General features: G+C 42.6%; 1 long non-coding RNA gene across 1 annotated transcript in view; it reads left to right on the top strand.

The window, feature by feature from the left end:
* The first annotated feature begins 1,324 nt into the window (after positions 1 to 1,324).
* Positions 1,325 to 22,177, top strand: part of LOC138685685 (uncharacterized) — a 30,594-nt gene continuing 9,741 nt past the window's right edge. The window contains exons 1-2 of the long non-coding RNA XR_011325055.1: positions 1,325 to 1,447; positions 4,324 to 4,442. This is a non-coding gene — a long non-coding RNA (uncharacterized lncRNA). The remainder of the gene's footprint in view (positions 1,448 to 4,323; positions 4,443 to 22,177) is intronic.

Genomic DNA, 22,177 nt, shown 5'->3' with positions numbered 1-22,177 from the left:
ATTGTTCACATCTTGAAGAAATAAAACTTCTGAGGAATAAATGTTCCAGTTGTCAACCCACCACATGTGCACATCTGATGGAAAAAAAAAATCCCTTTTTTCAGCATTTTTTTTTAACTAATGAATTAAATCTAATGCTAACTTCCTAGATAACCCAAGTATAGGTATACGTATACATGCATACGTATACATATACGATTTAGATATATAAATGCAGAGGGAAGAGTAATTACAGAGTTAAAGGTCTGAGAGTACAACTGACAATGCTCGGCAATACAACTCTGTACCTTTTAGGATGGACTTCTACCTTTATTACCGTTTCACTTGGGTTTGGAGAAACCCCTTCTCCATTTCTGGAGCGCTGTGCTATTTACTGGGGGGTTTTCTGTCAAACAACTGAATTCATATGAAAGTCAATAAATGACGGGCTTTTGCTGCAAAAAGCCTAGCATTAGCTGTTCTGCTGAATGCCAGAGCAGTTCTGCCTCCAGTAAGACTGGAGCTGTTGGGAACTATGAGCGCTGGCACGACTCTCCCAAAAACGAAGTCAGGCTTCCCACGTTTGCATCAAGGCTTGGCTGTTAACTAAGTTATGCAGAGCTGGCATTTATCGGCACGGTTGTCTTTTTCCCCGCCTATTAGTCAGTTGTAAGTGAAGAAATATTCTTTAAAAGATGTCGATGAGTACTATTTCGTGTACGTTTTACCCCTCTCGGACGAGCATCAATCAAGCTAACCCACGCCGGAGCGGGGACGCGCTAGCAGTCGCACCGCTCATGCTCTGCCCCTGCTGGACCCAAAACGTTGAACCGGACCTCGGGGGCATCCCCCGGCGCACCTCTCCTTGAGCAGCAGGTAGTTTTCCGGCGCTGCCACAAACGCCGAGTTGCACAAGGGGCCCGAAGGGGCTGACGCTCGTTACCGCCTACTCCGTTTGAGAACATGTCCCGGCACTCCGCGCCAGCTCCCCCGCTGAGCAGCTGCCGCGGGGCGCGGCCGACGCCCGGAGCGAGCCCGCGGTGCGCGCCGGCCGCGCCCCGGCACGCCGCCGGGCAGCCTGCGTGCCGCCACCGCCGCCGCCGCCCGACCCGCCGCGCCGCCCGACCCGCCGCTCCACCCGCCACCGCCGCCCGACCCGCCGCTCCACCCGCCACCGCCGCCGCCCGGCCGGCCGGCCGCCGCTCCGCCGCGCAGGGGGGCGTTCTCTCCCCGGCCCGCCCTGGCGCCGCCCCTCGGGCGCCGCCCCTCGAGCCCCGCGCGCCGGGGGACTTTCCGTGCCGGCCCCGCCGCGGGGGCGGGTGCTGCCGCGGCCCCGGGCGTGCTGCGGGAAAGAGGGCAGCTCGCGGCAGTTCTCGTGGCTGCGGGCCTGCCTGCTGCTTACGTCAGGAAACCGCTCGCCCAATCACGCTGTGCTTTACAGGTATTGCGTTTCCTGCTGGCTGCTCCGGTGGGTGTCCAATTACACTCGGAACAGTTGGTCTAACTTGTATTTAGCTCTGAGACTTGCGGCTCTTATTTCAAAGCTGGAAAGGCGTTTGCGTGCTGAAGGCTTTGACTTTTCTTGAGGCCAGTAACTGCTGTAATAACACCTCTACCTGCAGACTTGCTTCTGCTTTTCCTGGAGAGCCCGACTTTAGCCCAGCCTATTACCGGGGTGAAGAGCGTACGCTGTAAAGGCAGGTTTTGGCTACGAGGTTGTAACTGCGCTGCCTGTGAGAAGGAGCAGGTTGCCCGCCTGTCTTGGGAACAGCAGCCGTCGTGTCCTGGGGCAGTTTCTCAGACTTTGTATCTCCATAAAGCTGCCTCAGTTTAAATTAAAAGTGACTCCAACTTCAGAGGGTAATTTCAGCTTAGGATCTGCAGTGTTCAAACTAGGTTGTTGAGCCAGACAGGGGCAGACTCCTCACGTAGGCATGATCACAAAAAATGTGTATGCAGTTGACCCTGATAATCACAGACAAATGATTTGTGGTATGCCTGCCTTTGGTGTAACTCTACCCTTACAGCTTTTGGCCTGACCATCTAAGCAAATTAGGGTTGTGGTAGGGCTGTGTGCTTGTGTGTGTCTACAGAGAAACACCTGTCTGTCTCTTCCACCCACTGTCCAATTCTGACCAAGTCAGGTAATAAGTCAGAGATGATGAAGTTAATCGGTTTAGGCATGTTTTGTGGAGATAGGTAGTCTAAGGTAGAAGGAGGCTGTACTAGTCTACAGCTCAGGAAAAGCCTGCAGCTGCTGTCTCTGTACTCTCTTGTTACACAACAGAGAACCCACACCTTGCAACATTAATCCATAGAAGACCAGGCTGCGTTGGTCCTGCTGCTCTCATAAATATTCATTTTTCCTACCTTGCTACTCTGAGAGAACTCAAAGGCTTAAGAGCAGGAGAATCTCCTCAGAAGCAAGACCGCTGCATCTCTTCTGGTTACCTCCAGATTAGGAACCAGTATGTGACTCGACACTACCTGAACTAAGCAAGGCAGGAGAGAGGTTAGCTCAAAGAAAGGAGAAAGTAAACAAGATATTTCATATCTTGCCAATTTTCAAAGACTGCTATGTCTGAGCTTGGAAAAATGATAGAGCTCAGAGAGCTGGTCATTGGAAAAGGCTGGGACTCCCCTCACTCGGATTGTATATTAAAAATGCTTAGTTCTCTCTATGGCTGTAAAGTGAATCTAGATTAGCTCTCATTATACATTTCAGCAATCTCCCTTCTCCTGTCCTAAGTGACATCTTGAAAGATTTAGAAAATTAAAGATTTAAGATTAAAGAAATTAAATATTAAAGAAATTAACATTAAATAAAATTACATGTAAAGAATATATTAAAATAGGAAAAAAATAGAAGCTCTCAAAACACCGAATTGTTTTTCATCACTTGCTGTGTTTAGGCAAGACAGAGCTAGGCACAATGATAATTGTTTCAAGAGCTCTTAACTGATTGAAATTTCTTTTTCGAACACAACTTTGGTCCTTCTGAGCCCAGGTTTAAGCGAAAGTCATCAACACTTATCCTTTGAAAATTCAGGCCCCCAAGTCATGTGGCTTCCGGACCTTTCCAGAGTGAGGAATCAGTTCTGCCCTGCTGCAGGGCAGAGGGAAGATCCCTTTCTCCTGGTCCCAGGGAGAAGGCAGATGCCCATTCTCCAGGTCAGGGAATGATCTGTCATGTGTGGGTTCACCCTTTGCTCTTAAGGGACATGCCAAGGTCTTTGAGCTGCTTTGGGCATTGTGGACTAATTCCTAGTGGACTAATTCCTAGTGAGTTTTTGTTATTATGATTTTCACTCTGTGATTAGTAGGGTTTACAAGGTGTAACTTCCCAGTAGCCTTGTAATTTAAGACTTTGCTGTAGTAGAATATCCATACCTAGAGAGCAGCAGCTGCCAGCAGCAATGACAACTACAGAGCCTACCTTATAGTAGCTTCAATTTGATGCCACCATTATCACTGCTGTCTGGTGCTGCAGAATGGCTTTTGGTTTGTAGTCAGATTTCATACAGAGATAAGGCTTGTGCAGCCACACTGTCATCACTGCCTTTTTAAACCCTTTAAGCTATAACAAATGTCACAGATAGCGTTGCATCTTAAAAATCTTGTGTCCCACAGGTTTCTTGGAGACTGGTGAGCAGATAGTGCTTTATTGCTCAGTGCAGTTCAGCTGTTACTCTTTCTGGTATACCTGTCAGACAGTTGAATGAGTAGCATGCCTAGACTTTGAATCAGCCACAGCATATAATGTATCTTGCACAGCCATAATGTAAAACAATTGGAATAGGAGTATTACAAGAGAGCTACAGAAGGCATGAGAGCTGAGATGAGTGTAGCAGTAGGCTTTAGGCAACACAGGGGTGAGCTAAGTGTCTTAGTTGACCTAGGAGAGCACAGGAGAAAATGGAGTACAGAGATGGTTTGGGGGGAAAAAGAGAACCTGGGAGTATTGCAGCATTGGCTGTATGGGACAAGAAGAGGAAATCAATATGCTACCATAGAAGATCCAGAAAACATAGGACAAAAAAATGGAAGAGGGCAGGCTTTCTGTGTCTTGCTACTCACAGAACTACTATCTCATGCAGATCCCCCACAACAGAGTATCAGTGGGGCACTTCTGAATACTGTGGAGATACTTGATCAAGTGCCAAAGAACAGACTATTATCTCCTGTAAAGGAAATCAGCCAAGTACATCTCAGATGAGTGGGAGTGTCCTTGGATGCTAGGCATATGCAAGTGCTCACTTGCATAAATGAAGTCTTAGTAGATATTTGGATGCTATGGATTTTATGCAAGTGATCTACTTCCTTTTTCATGTTATTTTTGCTTAGGCTGCCAGCTTTACTGTGACAGTCACTGCAGAAAGAATTGCTGTTCTGCTTCCTGCTTGAGGAACATCAGAGTGCAAGGGCAGAGTACAAGGGTATCCGTGTCCTACAGACACCTTCTGGTAAGAACCGGTTTTTGGCTTCCACCTCATCAGCTGGCTCAGTGCCTGTGCGCTCTGACCACTAAATGCAGGCATAGGGGTGCCTTTGAAATGGAGCACAGGAGGAGAACATGGCTCCTCACAGGGACTCCTGAAGAAGCACCTCTTCCCTGGGTTTTTGCAAGTGCTGGAGCATAAATACCGGAGTGGTATCTGATGGAGAAACAGGGCTAACTAGTCCATGCTGCTTCTGAGACCTGAATTAATACAGTGACGTGACACTGCCCTGCGTCATGTAGACATACCAGCCTGTACGGGATTAAACTGGAGCTCTCTAACACATTGCCATATTCCACTGTGTGGACTTGTTCTAAGAGATATACAGGAATTATCCTTTAGCCTAATAAATTGTATGGCAGCATGACCACTGCCTCTAACATAGGGAATGCTCCAAAATTATTTGTAAACAGACTTTTAATTGGGAGGCACTGATACAGCCTTGATACTCCATGTATATAGCTTCTGGTCAAAGAAGCTCAGGGTCTTACAGCTACAGGCAAAGAGGCCTGGGCTGGGATGCTCCTGCCAGGGGAGAGGGAGGCTGTGGCAGAGATGGGTGCTCCAGAGTTATGGTTCTGGCTGCTGGCGGAGGGAGGGGGGGATGCAGGAGATGGCTACTGCTGCTGCAGACAGGGCCCTTTACCTCTGCTGCGGTCACATGCCTCTTCTTCCCCTGCAGTGGCACGAGGAGCCACGCTTTGATAATGTAGCCATTGGGCCATAATTCATGCGCTACGCCCATCTATCTGTTCCTTAGCAGCTCTCTACTTTGCTTCTGCCAAGAGCCAGCTCTGTTTCTCATAGATAGAATGATGTTGTTTACAAAGATTGTATTTAGCAAGGTTCCTGGCTTTAGGAAAGATTACAGAAAAAGAGGAGAAAAGCTGAGAGAAAGCAGGTAGAATCAGCAAGAGACACTGCCTGTCAATATATAATGCCTGTATCTCTGCTCAGCCTCAGTTGTCCAGTCTGCCACATGTAGACAATTTCTGCTACTCCAGCTGTTCCTTTGCTTCCGTGGGAGGATATCAAGGCCACAGGGCTTTGCACTCCTGTAGCCATGGCACAGCAGGATCGGGTAGGGGCAAATGCAGAAGTGTGTTGAACACTGTGGTTCTCCATTTAAGACTCTCTCTTTGAAATCCGTCGTTGTTGCAGGTTTTTTTCTCTCTCCCAGATTAGCCTCATAAGTTCCCTTCCTTTCAGTCCAGCTGTTCCCTTACATGAAATGGAAAGGCAAAGTAAGACATTTAGTGGCAAAAGAGGCAAATCACAAACTGTGCTTGACAGCAGTTCTCAAGCATGGGTCAGTCTAGCCTATCGATACCCATCTTCACCCACTGGTCATCACCGTACTGCTCAAGCAGTATTGCTTGGCTTGTTCTGTTGATAATGTGCCAGTAAATCCCACATAGTTCATGAGTTCATAGGTGAGTAATAGAGGAGTAAGTTGGCATCTGAGGGCTTCCCATTTCATGCTAGTCACAGTCTTGGCAGGGGCCAGTCCTTCTAAGCTTCTGCTATGTGAGTGGTAGTAGTACAAGCACAGGTACCTACTGTTACTTTTTTGCCCATCTTGAACGCTGGTGCTGTTAAAGGGGCACACATGAGCAGGTTTGTGGAGAAGGGAGAAGAGGACTTCATTTGCACAGTGGTTTTATATGCTCACAAAGTGCTATGAAATCCTCGGAGATAAAGCATTGCACTCCTCAGCCTGAATCACCATAGTGCAGAAAGTTGTATTTCTTACGGTTTTCTGCCTGATGAATAAGACATAAGATGTGGCCATGTGTTTTTTACTATTAAAATCATGATTAAAGGCAAAGAAGCAGGTTTTGGGTCAGGGCTTGTAATAGTTTGCGATTTATTTTTTTTCCAAAGGTACTGTGACAAGCCTGGGACCGCCTAAGGACATGGCAGAGTTACTGCTCTGTTGTACACCAGGATCTCCTAGGATTTCAAGTCAAACTTTGGGAGAGAATTAGGAATCCCAGCCGTATTGAAATGGTTGATGTAACTGTAGGCGGGAGTGTGGAAATCTAGCTTGTAATTGGGAAAGCCACCAGCGGAGGTCAGTGTCTCACAGAGACACACTCTCCGCTTCCCCACTGCAAAGCCGGCGCCTAGAGCAGGCGGGAGCTGCCCTGGTTAAGAGGTGCATGCGGCTCCCGTCTGTCTGTTTCTCCCCATTTAATTGCACACCCGAGTGTCCTAAGCAGCTGGCTAACATACAGGCCTCTCCTGGCTGAGGTTCTGCCTCGGTTTACATCACGGTATTTCTTCCAACACTGTTTCCCAGCTTGAAGAACACCTGAAACTGGTACATAATTGATCTTCACAAATGAAGAGCAATTCTGTATCACAGTCACCAGACTGCACGTGCCTGTGCAGATACCAACCTCGAGGCCTCCTGTCCTGCAGGATGGGCCCCGCGTCCTTTGGGAACTTAGTAGGTGCAGTCCTCAGAGAACCCGGGAGGAAGCGCTTTTCAGGTGGCAAAATATGGACCTCTGTGTAGAGTGAGTAATCTAAATGTTTTTGTTGTCTGAGGAGAGAAATAGACTCCTCCAAGGGACGGTTCATCTCACCGTGAGCACTGAGTGCCCATGTTACTCTGTTAACCATAACAGGTACGCAGGGCGAACTGTTACTGAGATGCAGACCTCCAAGTTTTTAGGTGAAAGAAATCTCACCCATAGTTTCAGGAACTTGAGCATGAGCTGTTCAGCCTTGATATACAGCCTTGTCACAACCAAAGTGCTTCTGGATCTGACTGGGAACCTGGTGCGACTTTAGGATCAAATGCAGATTTCAGGTGTCTCCAGAGTCAGGCAGCACGTGCGTGTGGATGTTTCAGGTTAACTATATGCCCCTCATCCTGTGTGAGTGCAATAAAGATAGACCCCTTTGCATGGTATTCTTTATGCAAAGACAGTGTCTTTTAAGACTCTAACATAAGCCAGACCAATTTCAAAAAAGACATAAGCAAGGCAGTGTTGTAACACCGAAACCAAGCCAGAAACCCAAATCTTTGGTTAGGAGGGAAAATCACATGTGGTTAAAACCTAACTATTTTTTTATCCAGTTTGCTAAATGCCTGCCAATAGTTGTTCTGTTTCTCGTGCATGTGTTTGTGTCTGGCTTATCAGAAGTGCCAGGGATGGCTCCTGGGGGAGGTGGACTTTCAGTTTGAATGAAAGGGAGAAAAGTTCACAGGAGAAACCTCTGCTTTTGTACACACTAGAAATGCAAGCTGACCCTTCAGAGATACACAGCAGCATACTAAGATCTGTAAAGGTATATATATAACTGTCAGGGCCCTGGGCCCATTCCCTGCCAGCCCCAGTGGGGTCTGGCTGTGCAACTGAGGGTCAGCTTTGCCAGCGCAGCTCTGTTAGACACATGCAAACTCTCACAAGGATTTGCAGAGCCCAGAGAAGGTAGTGGATGACAGCAGCTGTATGAAACATGGCCAATAAGAGAAAGGCTGAAAGGATCGGGTTGTTTAGTCTGGAGAGGAGACGTGTGAGGAGAGACACTGCCACAAAGGAGGAAATGAGTCTTTCCTTCTTCGTGGACTCAGTAATAGTCTTGAACAACAAGTGAAACTTGGGTACTAGAAAAAAGTTTCTTGTGGCAAGCAAGGACATGTGTTGGGATGCACTGCAGGGCTGTAAAAAGTCCAGTGCTCAAGCTTGAAAAACCAGGTTAGGCAAATGTCTGATGGGAATGGTTGTGGCATACTAGATCCTCCCCTGGCCAGCAGGATGGCAAACAGACCCGCCTGCTCAAAGTCCTTCCCAGCCTGTTTCTATCATCCATTGATAAGTCATAAATCCTATGAGGTTCATACCTCAGATTCTATTGACAGGAAAAAAACAGTGTTAATCAAGTCTTGTCTTTTTTTGTCACCTTTTTTTTTTTTTTTTTTGCTTAGGTGGGTTGTCTTCTAAGTTTGAAACTTTTTAAAGTATTTAGGTAGTTTATCTCCTACCCAAATTAGTGGAAATTCATCATCTGTCTGGGGATTAGTGTGAATTCATCATTACACGCAGCCAAGGTGTGTATTTCCACACTTGTTTCTAAAGGTTGTCTTTACCATAGTGTGTGCTAGGAACAAAACCACAATCTTCCTTTGTATGCTCACGACATACACACACATAGACCCCAAAGGAGACAAAGAGATTGGGAAATAATATGATGAAATAAAGTCTGTGTCATTCCTTTTTCTTCTGTAAAGGATGCCCACTTCTCTGTTCAATTTTCCTTGGCTACCTGTTGAGCAGACTTGCATGGTGGGAAAGTCGTAGAGCACAGACATAGTACATGCAACTGAAATGACATCCAGCACAGCTGCAGCATATGAGGATTGGGGTCATGGTTGCTCATTTTCTGACCACTTTTCTTGTTCTGTTCTGTAGAGAAGTTGGTTAGGCAGAGATTAGGTAGGATAATCCTTATCCATATGCCTTAAAATCTTGGCCATCACAGACACAAGATCCTGACACTGCTGTAATGAAAAGACTCTTCCAGCTCTCCCTCTCTATTCCTGCAATTGCTTACAGATCAGAAATAATGTAGCTCCCTCTAGGTGGTCAAGATTTGATGACTCCTTTCCATTACAAAATTCTTACCCTTACTTTACTACTCTAGAAATATGAGACTCACAAAGAGTGTTCTCTGTATCCTATTTGCAGACAGGGGACAACTATTAACAACGGGAAAAAAAACCCCAAACACATTCATGTTGGGAAAAAGTGAGACTGGATGTTTAGTTGAAATCTACCAGGCAAACTGACATTCATCCTGGCACAGATACAGTAAACTGCCGTGTGCAGGGATGAGAAACAGATTAGGAGGACCCTAGGTGGGAATGAGAGGATGAATCGCTTCCCTTGCAGGAAAAAGTCCAGAGTCGTCTTCGATTGCCTTGAAACTGGTGATATGAGAATTCCTTCATCCCTCCCTCTCTAATCAAAAGAATGTTTAATAAGTCATTTTGCTATTAATTGGATTAATTGTCCTGGCCTCCTTGCAAAGTGCTGTGAGCACCATCACTGCAAAATCGTAGATAAGAAATAGCTATTCCTCATTTTTTTATTAGGAAAAAAAAATGGCTGTTCACTTAGTATCACACAAAGCAAAAAGCCAAACAGGCAGAAAGGTTTCTCATTTGTGGCTGGGCTTTTGGTTAGAGGTTACTAAGCAACACTAGCCTGATCTTAGCCCTACATTCCTCCTTGGAAAGCAGTGTCTGTTAACACCCAGGTCAAAACTGGGCTTATGTATACATTCAGCTGACATCAAAGGCATGCACGGCTGCAAAGAAAATCATGCTTTGGCTTCCTGACTTACAAGACTTTAAACAATTACATTGCCCATATTTTGTTTGTGCTCATATTTGTGGCCTCTGATCACATGTACAGGAACAAGTAGATGGTGGAAAAAGGTAGGCAATTCCATGATTTTCAAGGAGAGGTTAACCCAAATACATACATGACTGAGCGTTGTTTGGTTGGTGCAGCTATCACCCTGCCCAATATTGGCATGCATTTTGTTTCTGATTCAGAAAAGCAACAACTGTATTTCCCTCCATTTGTTGTTCTTCATTACCTGCTTCCTCCCATCCCATGCCCCGCAGCCTCCGCTCTTCTGTTACAGATGCCAGCCTTGCCTGTTCATTCCTTAGGTTTATCTGTACATGAGCTTGGTCTTCCCAGTGACAGGGCCTCCTAGGATATGTCCTCATAGAAATACTAATGCAAGAACTACTTAGGTGAATTACACTGAAATAAAGTGAGACTTATTAAGTGTTCTTTCTAAACACTTTTTTTACAAGCAGTATTCCCTGTCACCTGAATGATGCTGCTCTCAGCCACAGTTGCTAGCCTGCCCTGGGGCCTAGGCAAAAAAACTTAATAACCATTGTAATATACCTCTTCAGGATTTGGAAGAGCACTAAACAACTTCAGTGCAGACAGTATTCTAGAGGCGTTCAGAAGGAAACACTTTCCCACAGTTCATTGGGATCACAGGGTAATTCATCTTAATGGAGTGAAAGAGCCACGGGATATATCCCCAGAAATCCCAGCAAGTGCTGACACAGTAACTCATGTAGTGCTTTGTGGAGTGGCTGCCCTCACCAATTACCTAAATTAACCCAGCAAAGACTGCTCACACAGAGAAAATCCTCCCTGACCTGATTTGTAAGGCCATTTAAATCATTCCTTAGGACCCACCTTTGCTAATATACATCTATAAAATGAATTGCTGAGACTAGGAGAAGGTATACTTTACCTATTTGTGATATCTTACAAACGTCGATGTGTTCATTATGACAGAAGTGGCTGGTGGTGACTTCTCTTTCATGTGTCAAGTGTGGGCTGTTAGTGACTTTTACATACTTTCAACTCAAAAAAATTTATAACCATTTTACAAAATTCTGTTGCCTTTGGTGTAACAGCCTTTTGCAATTTAACAAAGAGAAAGCCCATAGGCTAGAAAAGTGCCCCCTCACTGCTGATAAACTTGGATTAAATGCATAAGATTTAATCAACTCACTTAATTTCATAAAGTTCCATTCTGGTTTCGATTCTGCGGCTTGCGTGCCAGAGAAACACACTGTCAATCTCCCAAATAATAAATGAATACAGAATATTCCAAGGTTGGACTCATGCCACCACTGAAGCAGGAATAGCCAAATCTGCAATAGAAATGTCTGCAAACTGCTGGACGAGAAAAGCAGTGCCAGGGCAAACCCCTTTAAACAAACTCCCAGACTCGCAGGACCCATTGCAGAGCAGCCTAGCTCTCTGGGTCGAGAGGTGGGAGAGAGGAAGAGAGTATTCAGCTGTCTGGGCAAAGAAATAGCAGGACTTTTCAACAAATCTGTTCTCTTCTTACATGGGAAATAAAGTTTATTTTCCTCTAATATCGTTCTCAGAGCAGCTATATTTGTCAACATCTTTTTGTTAATTTGCTTGTAATTCAACCTGAAGTATATACCCAACATGGAAAAATTGGAATTGGAAAAATCAGAGCTTGGATAGTGTATATTTGGTAAAGTTAAAAACAACCAAAACCCAGAATTTAGAGGGTAATTGTGAATAGCCCTAACTAATGTTACCATGACTGCTTCTACCCGTAATAGCATTCTTCTCTGGTAGTTTTTAGTACGCCTGGTTTTCATTTGCAAATTTTAGACACTGAAATAATTAGTGAGGAAAAACTTTTAGAATGAATGTAGCTACACTTGCAGGTGAAAGTACACAAGGTTTTCTTTAGTCTTCTCTCTGAAAATAGCTATACTGGTATAAAATTTTTTTTATACTAATTGTGAATTCAGATTGGAAATATGTGCTGTTTTAATTATGCTATAATTAAGTGTGCTAAATAGATATCGTACTAAATATACTGTAACTAGGAAGATTGCACTATTTTAATTACATTAACAGACTTAAAGATTTACATTTTTCTAGCACAAAAAAAGGATCAGCTTCATATACACATTCCATGATGTCAGCTGAGTAACTCTGGTCTCATTGCTGCAAATGCAAGGTACTGTCTTGCATTGAAAGCTATGCCAAGTCGTATCACTTCAGCTTTACCATGGACTAAAAGCATTCATGTGGATTGTTATCATGGCTCACTTGGTCCACAGTAACTTGTTAAGCCATGATAATTCAGTTATGAATTTGAGCTTAAGGGGAAATGTTTCAGAGTACTACAGTAATGGTGCTATAGCTGCGATAGTATAAGGATATGTTTTGCATTAACACAAGACCTAACAAAATAACACCCTCATCTAGACTAGGCCTGCAAGACCATATTAAACAGTGAGTACTATATAACGGTCAAATAAATGAGGACTCTAAAGAGAATCATTACTGCTTAAGGATGCAGATGATGATCAGCCTGGAATTCTGGAATGCAGCAGTGTTCCTTGTGAGTATCTCACTTTAATCCAGAGAAAGATGATTTTCTGTCGAGGGAAGTGCCCTCATTCAGGAATGCACTTCAGCACATACTTGAATTTCACTAAAAGCACTAGGATTCAAGTTTGAGATTAAAACTAAACATACGCCTATGTGTTTTCCTGCATGGGGACATTGATTTAGAGACTGAAAACCATGCAAGTTAACCTATTTTGAAAGCTATCAAGGTAGTGTTGAAGAAGAAAATAAAATTAAAACCTCAAAAACTAAGGAAGTTAGTCATTATATTTCAAGCTGAAAGTGATAGCACAAAGATCTATTCAATGACAATGAAATTATATAAAGTAAACCCAAGATTTTTTTTTTAAAGTGATGATACAGGTTTTGTTACTGTTTGTGGTGTTTATTGTGCTTTAACAGAACTGGATAAATCTGATAAGCTGTTTAATTTTGGATTGGAGGAGCTGATGGAAGTGGAGTTCTTCCAGTGCTCTGAAAAGCTTACTTTTCCTATTGAACCTCACATTTAAATTACCCTGACTACTCTAGATTGCATAAGTAAATAGACATGGGAAAAGCAGCATCAGCTCCAAGAGTCTGCTTAGCCTTCTTGTTAGAGCTATGACGTACTAGGATGCGTTCACATGTAGGGTGAACCCTTATAGTCAATTACACTCAATTTATTAGATTGGGTATGCCGAGGAATGGGATGATAACAGAGTCATATGGTAGTGGGGGTTTACCATCTGTTATCTGCCTTTAGCAATGGACCAGTTCTCACTGTGGACAACAAAAAGGAGTAGTGAAAAAATAAATGGGACATATGCTTTTAAATTCCCAGCTGGGAATTTAATTCAGAATTCTCAATTTACAATTGCGCCATGTTGTAAGCAAACTGAATATTTTCCAGTATTTTACAGCTGAAAAGATTTGCTAGCAGGCTTTTATTAATTGCATTTAATAATATTCTGTAAGAAGCCTATGCAGAATGTGTCAAAAGCTATCCAGCCCACAATTTAAAGGTATAGATCCAGGTAATGCAATTGACAGCAGCAGAACCGTGCGGAGTTCATTTTGGCTTTGCAACTATTCATGTGTATACACTGAGATTTTTGTATTAAAAAAATTTATCTGTGCATAAATACTAGCCCTCTGAAACAGAGCTGAGGAGAAGACATATGTGACATAAGATTCTCAAGCAGCAGAAGTTAGGCATCTAAATCTGAAACTAGGGTACTAAAACCCTCTATTCAGAAATCTCATTCAACTATTAGTTGACCAGGGAGACTGCTGCCACCCTGGGTTAGGTGTGGCTCCTCAAGAACCGAAATGCTTCTCTGCAACCACAGCACCTCATTCTTCAGAAAAGGTACAAGTTAGCCTGATGTCAAACCCAGCACAAAGCCTCATCTGCTTTCAGGAACCAGTGGAGAAATATCTCCACATAGTTCCCCAGTGGCCATCAGCCGTTATGCTCCAATTCCACATTATGCAACTAGTAGCCTAAGATTTTCTGCAAAATTCAGTAAGAGCAACAACTTTCTTGTAAAACTTGTTTTGCATTTCTGTAAGACAAATCTTAGCCTGAGGGTTATCAGCTATTTTGGTATGGCTTCTCTTTTGCTGAGCTGTTGCAAAGGAACAGGAGCTACCTGAAACAGAAGGGGAAGGGAAAAAAACACCCTGAGGTAGGTATTAGGGTATACTTTTGGAAGGCTGGAGACAGGCTGAGATCCATGTCTTCATCAACAGTAGGCCCAAAACCTGTGGTGCTTTCTCCTCAACCCTGCTTGCTGAGTGCCAGGCTGCAAAGTCGCACCCCTGTCTTGAACACCTCCTCCTGCCTAGAGCCACAGGTTGGGCAGGAGGGAGGGCTGACTCACCGGCAGTCAGAGCCAACCACTCATAGAGAATGTGGCTCGGAATAAACTTAAGAAGGGGAAGGTATATAAACCACCAACACCATGGACTGTATCTTCTGTAAATTGCTTTCCAAGAGAAAAGAAAAAGTTACGAGTCTTTAACGAATGGGAGCAATAATGAAAGCTATTTTTCTTTTTTTCATCAATCATATGTATGTGTGCGTATGATGAAAATATGATTTCTTTTTTGTGGTTTGTTGTTTGTTCTTTTTTTTTTTTAATTAAATTTGGCTTCTCAAATCTCAGGTTTTTCTGCCTCTGTACTGCAACCGGCAAAGTTTGATTTATTTACAGAAACAATCAGTTCTGAGTAATTTCGTCAGAGCCTGTGACACCTGTGACATAAGAAAATAAATACAGCATTGCTACCGCAGTGACTTACACTGCATCTGCTTGGGGAGACTGACTTCATAGGTCAGGTGATATCCCTTATTCCTGCCTGTGTATCATTTTGCTGGGGATGGGTATGGGGCAGGGGGAAGATGTTTGCAAAACAAACCTTGAGCTTTTCAGCAGCAAACAAATGCTGCCGAAGTAAGCAAACAAATGGATTTATGGGAATTTTACAAGAGGAATTTTGGATTGGGACTGCATTTTCCATCTGATTTTCTACTGTCAGTGTTCCAAAAGCTTATAAACTAGATTCTCGAGCTCAGTCTACCTACTGATACCTCGTGTTTCCCAGTTCCTGTTCCTGACCTCCATTTAAAAGCCAGATATTTAAAAGTACACACTCTACAATTTTAACATCTGAAGTAACACCATCTTTACCCTTTAAAACTATTCTTGCCAAAAAGAAAAATAAGAAACACTATTTTAATCAATAGAAGAGATGGGTTCATCCAGAAAAAATGGATTTGAGTGAACGTATTTTGTAAATCTTTTTGATAAACTGAATGATACTAAAAGATTTTGCATTTCCCATGCTCTTAACTTGATAATCTCAAGCCCATCTGTAAGCAAAGATAAATTAATTCCTCAAACCTAGTCACAAGAGAATGAAATTCCTAGTAATATGTCCATCTTCAGGTGTGTGTGCATAAAGTATAAAATTAATATTATTTCACATCCATTTGTGCTTATTTTCTTCTTTTTTTTTGTGATTTTGATCAAGTTATTCTAGTGTAATTTCAGAATAAAGATTTATTTGCTGTTATATCAGTGCCATGGGAAGTTCTCAAATTTCCAAAACCATCATTCCCTGCATTTGACATCACCAACATGTACACTGTGGCAGTTCTGTGAATTTGGTGTCTTTTTACCATAAAAAAGGACATAAGTTCAGGGACTTACTGAATGAAGTTTCCCATTTTTAGCTGTTTTTCTACAGAAACAATCCTTTTGTGATCATACTTCCAGTTTCTGTATATTTCTACCTGTGGCTGCTCCCTGTTCCTCAGTAGCTCAGGACATGGTGGCCAGTTTAACTTCAGAGATACATATAGAGGTCTCAAAAATAATTCATGTGCTTTAAGTGTCACTATAACATATAAAGACTCCAGTAATTACCTTCTGAAACTGCTCTATGAGCTCATACCTTACAATACACTTGAGTTTACTGGGGAAAGTTGAGAGGAAGCAGAGAGACAAAGAGCAGGACCCTCCTGCAGCAGGAAAAGCACCCTGGTCAGTCATGCATATGACAAATACGCAGGAAATCAAGTTTCCCTGGTTCTGGTTCTCCCCTGGTTGAGTGGCCTGTAGGTATACATGCTGCTTTTTTTATTCACAGTAACACTGTCTAGAAACCAGTGCCTATCAAACAGGATTAAATACTGGACTATCTGGTCCGCCTTTGTTTGGCTGCCGTTTGGTGGCTGCGGCCAGTGGTCACATTTCTAGGGCATAACTCAGTTATGGCACTTCATTTATATGTGATGCTGTCCTGAACTTCTCCAAGTGACCTGAACTTCTCCAAGTGATACTTCGCTCTTGCACAAAGCTGAGTAGAAAAGCATTCATGAGCGGATCTAGTGTAAATACACTGGAGTAACCTAGCTGATAGTACATGGAGTTTACGTCCTTGAACTTGCTCTGATTGTGGACTGAGAACAACAGAAAGTATTATATTGTATGTGTTTATAGGCTGTTAAATCAATATGCTGCTGGAGGGGAATCTTCCATGTCATTTATAAATAATGGTGAGAGATGTGCTCTCGGCAGCAGTGTTGCACATGCAAAGGGCCTCCATTGACTTTTGCAGTGTTATACATTTTGCTGCACGATTAATTTAACTCACTCCCCTTTGTGAACCATCCACACTGAGAACTACTGCTTTAACCAGAGACAGCTGTTGCTGCCATCCCAAATCAGTCCTTCTAAAGAATCAATGGACTAAAATACATCTAAATGTTAATTGGGAAATGAAAAAAATGATGAAAATCAGGAGGACATGATACTTACATCACGCAGCTTCTGAACCATAGGCATCTACAGCAGACTGTCCAGGAACGTGTGCTCTCTGCTGATACAAAATGTTTCTTTGCACTCCTGGTGTTTCACAATACATCAGGTTTCAAATCTGTCACAGGCCTCCTTCCCTAGCTTTGTACTTTGGTATTCAGCACTGAAAATGTCAAGTCCTGTGCTCCACACACATCTAACTTTCTGATGCTGAACTTTATTATTATAGCAAATTATGGCCTACAGCTGAACTCTCCTGAAAAGTCATCGTGGAGGTGATGCAAGAAATGAACCATGTCGAAAGCATGGGTGTGGGAACATATACGGCAATATTACTTCAGTAGTGAACAAAAGGAGGAAATATGGGAAATATGAATGATCACAAATAGCTAAAAAATCCTAGTCAGAATAATGAGCAAATTAATGAAAAAAAAAAATAATCAGACTTCTCAAATCCAAAAAAGTCTGAAACAATAACAATATATTCATGAATTACTCAGATGTTGTGGTGAATGGAGTAAAAGTATATTTCAACAGATGAACGATAGAGGTATTTAGCTGAAAGCTATCAGAGTAGTTAAGTCTTATGGAGCGGTTTTCCCAAGTAAGAGGTTTTCTAGGTGTGTCCATTTTTTTCCCCAATCCCATCAGTACCAGCTGCAATTGCCCAGATTTGCTTATCTCCTGATTCTACTTGAGAACACTCAACCATCACCTGAATTACTAAATTGTTTTTTCTAATAAAGATTTCTAAGTAATTGGAAACTGATTGACAAAACTGTTAAAAAACATAGAGTTCTGCAGAGTGTCTTATAAAATCTTTCTGTGTCGATGAGTATATTGAATAAACTAAACTGAAAGTTAGACAACTTCAAGTTGTACTGTCAACTCAGTGAGATGCATTCCTTTCCTTTGCACCTGAAGTTCAGTTGTATGTTATTCCCACTTTTCTGACATGGTACAGCAGCTACACTGGGCATGTCTAAATGTCAGTCAGTAAGTTCGTACATTTTCCTAAGAGAATCCAAATTGTTAGCCTTCTGATGAGTGGGAGTTATCCAGATCCTGGAACTCCTATACATGAGCTTTTGAACAAAGATGGTTTTAATTGGTGTGTAGCCAACCGGCTGTTTCAGCAATCTCTGCCCAAACACTAGCACTCATTTCCTCATAGCAAGACCTTTTGTAATTGAACCTATTTTGACAGAATAGAGAGCAAGGTTCCTTGTTGATCTAGTGACCAAATAAACCACAACAAATGATGAGCTGTGAAACACCACCAGCAGCAATCTCTCCTCTGGCATTTTCTTCCAACATTAAAAGACTCTTTCGCAGCATGAAGAAAACAAGCCTGTAACATTATGTGTCATCTCATCACCTAGTCCCTTTGTAGTACTGCTTCAACGTGCAGAACCCGTAGACTGCAAGGTCTCCACGTGTTAAACAGCCATGCGTGTCTGGACAGGCAGAATCAAAAGGCCGCTCTGCCCAGGCAATGACTGGAGACTTCAGGAGTCTCCGGCTGCAGCGGAAGGTGCCTATCTCCCAAACCTCTATATGCAAAACATATAGGAGCCCAGCCCAGATGCCCACAGGTCAGAGACCCCACGTAGGAGGCCAGGCAGCGTAGGCAATACCATGGAGGCAGCTTTTGCTCCCCGAATGCCAGCATTCGGTGTGGTCTGTAGCACCTACAGCCCAGAGAGGATGTACACAGCAGTCCAGAGGAGCAGCCAGCCTGCAGGACTGACAGCAGAAAGGCAGTGCTACCTCTCATGCTGCAACTTTTTAGCTGTGTTGCCGCTGTGCTCCTTAAACAGGTGCTGTGCTGGCCTCCCACCAGCGGCTGAGCATAAAGTTTTCTTCTCCTCCCCACCTCTGTTCCCATTCTTACCCAGTAGGTATTAGACGCCCCACATTTTCCTCTAATCTGAAGACTGGCTTTCCAGTATTTACAAATATGCCCCACAAAGAGGTTAAATATTCCTTAATAAAATGTATTTATGCAGAACTACTTGGATCACTCAAGAGCACTCTCTGTTAATGGACAACCCCAAGGATGTTGACACTAACCACGAAAGGTCCCCATTCCTCCTGATCTGCTTTATGTTTTCTAATTTCTTCGTCACAGTTAGTGTCTTTAGCTAGCAGGACTATCACCAGCAGCTCAGCAGAACTGCACTTGGCTGTTTTTCATCCCTGGTTCTGACTCATAAAGGTTGTCTGGGAAAGTTTGTAAACATGAGAAATCACCATTAAAAGTAAGGATCATACTATCAGCCTTACAAATCAAGGAAGTTCTTGCTGGGTTAGGATGAATAACAAAGGGCATAGAGGTATATTTAGAAAGTAAATGCATACGTATGATGAGTTACATACATTTCACAAGCAGCAGAACTGAGAAGTTTGTGAAAGAACCAGTTCTCATAGGACTCCACCCAAAGACAGCAAGTAAGCAGCAACATATGATGAACCAGTTAAATGAAATGAAGGTATACACACCCAGCCTGGGTTACTTTCAGCATTTATATGGTAATACATAACCTAAATTGTTAAATGGGTTTATAGCACTGTGAAATACGAATCTAGCTAACAAGAGCATTTCATTTTTTTTTTTTTTTTTGAGACAGGAGTATTTTCTAACACAGCAGTTTACCAGACACTGGGAGACATGGGTGCATGTATGCAATATATTTAAGCTTTATAGAGAAACACCCCATACAGTAGGAATGAAGTGTGAATTTATTTTTTTATTTTAATTCCTTAAGGCACCTCCTCCTCTGCCTCTTTCCTCATTTGTTTTCTTCCTGTACATTTTGATCGCAGATCTCTCTTTCCTTTTCCACGTTTTGCTTCTTTCTGCTCTTTCTTTCTGGTCTTCTGGGCAGTACCGCTAGAAAGAAAGAAAAAAAAAGGAAGGGGGGCGGGGGGGCAGGGGGGGCGGGGGGGGGGGGAGAGCCAACCAGACCCTGGCCCCGTTCCTGTTATCTGGTGCTAATGATGCTGTAAAGAGCAAATGCCTCGAGTTCCTGTTGTTGCAAACAGCCCTGCTGCTGCCAGACAGCTGCGTGGAGGAGGCTGATAGGAGCAGCCCCTCTGATGGTTATTATAGCTGGCTCGGAAGAAAGGGTACCTGAGTGGTAAAGCCAATAAAACTGCTACCAACGACAGCGAGAGGCCAAAAAAGCGCTAGTAGAGACAAACCTTGAGTGACAGTCTGTAAACATGGTTATCATAGTTAATACGTGGTAAATAATGCATGGCAGGTACTCGCGTGTTTCCCTTGACAGCAGATGCAGGCTGCATTTGTTAACCCTCAAGTCACACCACTGCCCTCCTTTTTCTTAAGTATCTGAAGGAGGAACAGATAGCTGGATGTATGCTAATTGGATGCTGGGTTACTACTAATGGCATTATTCTGGTCCGTTTTACTGTGACACGTGTTGGGGTAGTTAATGCGTTTTTAGCAGATTATTTTTAGTCCATGTAGATTTATAAAAGCACATACAGCAGAGACAATTATTTCCTTTAAAATAAGCTAGTTCGTTAATTAATTGCTGAGGCAGGAATATCTTTGTTTTCCCTGATCGGAAATAAAAATTCCCAGAAAGCTTCGTATCTCATTATCAGCACCAAGGGCAATAGCAGTATTGTTATTCTATGGATTGCACCTTTTCAATGGCTAAATTGCCAGCCCGAGGCTGTGTCTGGGTGTGCAAGGGCAGGGAGTGTGGGGGGGAAGGATTTGCTTGAAGTTCTTTGGTTTCAGGCTGTGCCATTTGTTTTCCTAGAAGATGATAGCGCTTTGGCAGGCTGTTGCAGTTTTTGTCTGGTCAGCTTTATCTCTGTATATAGAGCCCCGTATAGCCACTGCACGTTGGGCTCTCAACGAGCTGGTTTTGTTTATGTGCAAAAAAGTCTGAGAAAAATCTGAGAAATTGCTTAATAACAATGGTCAACATGCTGTTCCAGTGATATTTCTTGAATATTTTATTTTCATTCTGTTCTTCTCCACCAAGCTGTTAGTTAGTAGCCTTTTCGGTCTAATGTTTTTTGTTGTGGTTTTCCCTTTTTTTTGTCTGAACTGTGCACAATGAAATGTGAGAATGTGATTCAGAGTTCGTTTTGCTAATCATTCCTCCTTTGACCAAGAAGTGCTTTACAGAGGCCACATCCAGCCTGGTGGTATCAGATTTTGGTGTTGAAGTGCTACATTCCTGACTGCCCTGCATTCTGTTTGTGTTTGATTTTGCCTGGTAAAATAAATGGAATACTTAGAAAGACTAATCCCATTCAGAAAAAGAGAAACAAAAAAAGACCAGGGAAATGAAATATATATATATTTTTTTATATATATATAAAATCCGCTACTTCCCCCCGCCATGCTTAATTCCACGTTTCCATCCATTGTATTTTCATTCTTGTTTTGTTGCTGCCCTACAATCATTTTTTTCTACCTTTGATTTACTTCGGGTTTGATTCTACTTCTTGACTTCTGGTTTTAGCTGAAGAAAGCACTTCTCCAGATCTCTCAAATTCACAAAAACCATTTTTTTCGTATTAAAAAAAAGTTACTTTGGAAGACAGCTGTAACTTTCACCTTTCGCTTCTTGCTGTAGTTCATGACAGAACTAGCTCATGCTAGCAACGCTGCTTGAGTCATTTCAGAATCTTAAAAGCACTCTGGATTTTTATATATATTTATTTATTTTTGTTTCTTTTATAATGTATAGATAAGGCCTGCATTTTTAGATGTATCTTTTATTTTAAATGTTCCTTTTTCCCTGCCTTTGGTCTTGTCTGTAATTGTCTTGTCTGGAAGGTAATTTTTGAATGTAGGCACTTGGGGGGAGGAAGAGCATTTGCATCACTGTAGCTTTTAGTCTGAATGCAGTTACACTGGCACTAAATAGTGTAATTAGAGTGCCACTATAAAGTGACAAAAATGCTGACTAATTCTTAGAAGAAAACGGACTTTAAAACAATATTTGCTCTGAACTCCTAACATATATTGGAAAATCTGAAAGGCCTTTTTTGTAGACAGTGAATTCCTAATATAAAGAAACGGGCACGTTTTTTACAAAAAATCCTTTCTGCCCATGTTAATGATGATAGTAAGAACAAAAAAAAAATTATTAGAGCATCCCTTTGTTTTGAAAGTTACATTTACAAATTAAGCAGCACCACAGTTTGATTCTAGTATCAGAGAATTGCTTTGTTTTGTTTTGCATGCAATGGAATGTTTGTGTGAGCTGGGTATTTTTTTCTTGGACGGTTGGGCTTCTTTTACATTTTTAAAGGCTGTCTTTTTATTACCTTCTTGAACAATATCTTTTTCTCTGCTTCTGTATCTTATTTTTTCCTTAAATAGCCTCAGTCACTTCAGAGACACAATTAGGAATCTGAAGACCTTCAGAAAAGGAGCTCTGTAAATGAA

This window comes from Haliaeetus albicilla, chromosome 6 (assembly GCF_947461875.1).
Source record: "Haliaeetus albicilla chromosome 6, bHalAlb1.1, whole genome shotgun sequence".
Classification (NCBI taxonomy): Eukaryota; Metazoa; Chordata; class Aves; order Accipitriformes; family Accipitridae; genus Haliaeetus; species Haliaeetus albicilla.
The sequence above is the reverse complement of the archived record's forward strand: the minus strand, read 5'-3'. Positions and strand labels throughout refer to the sequence as shown.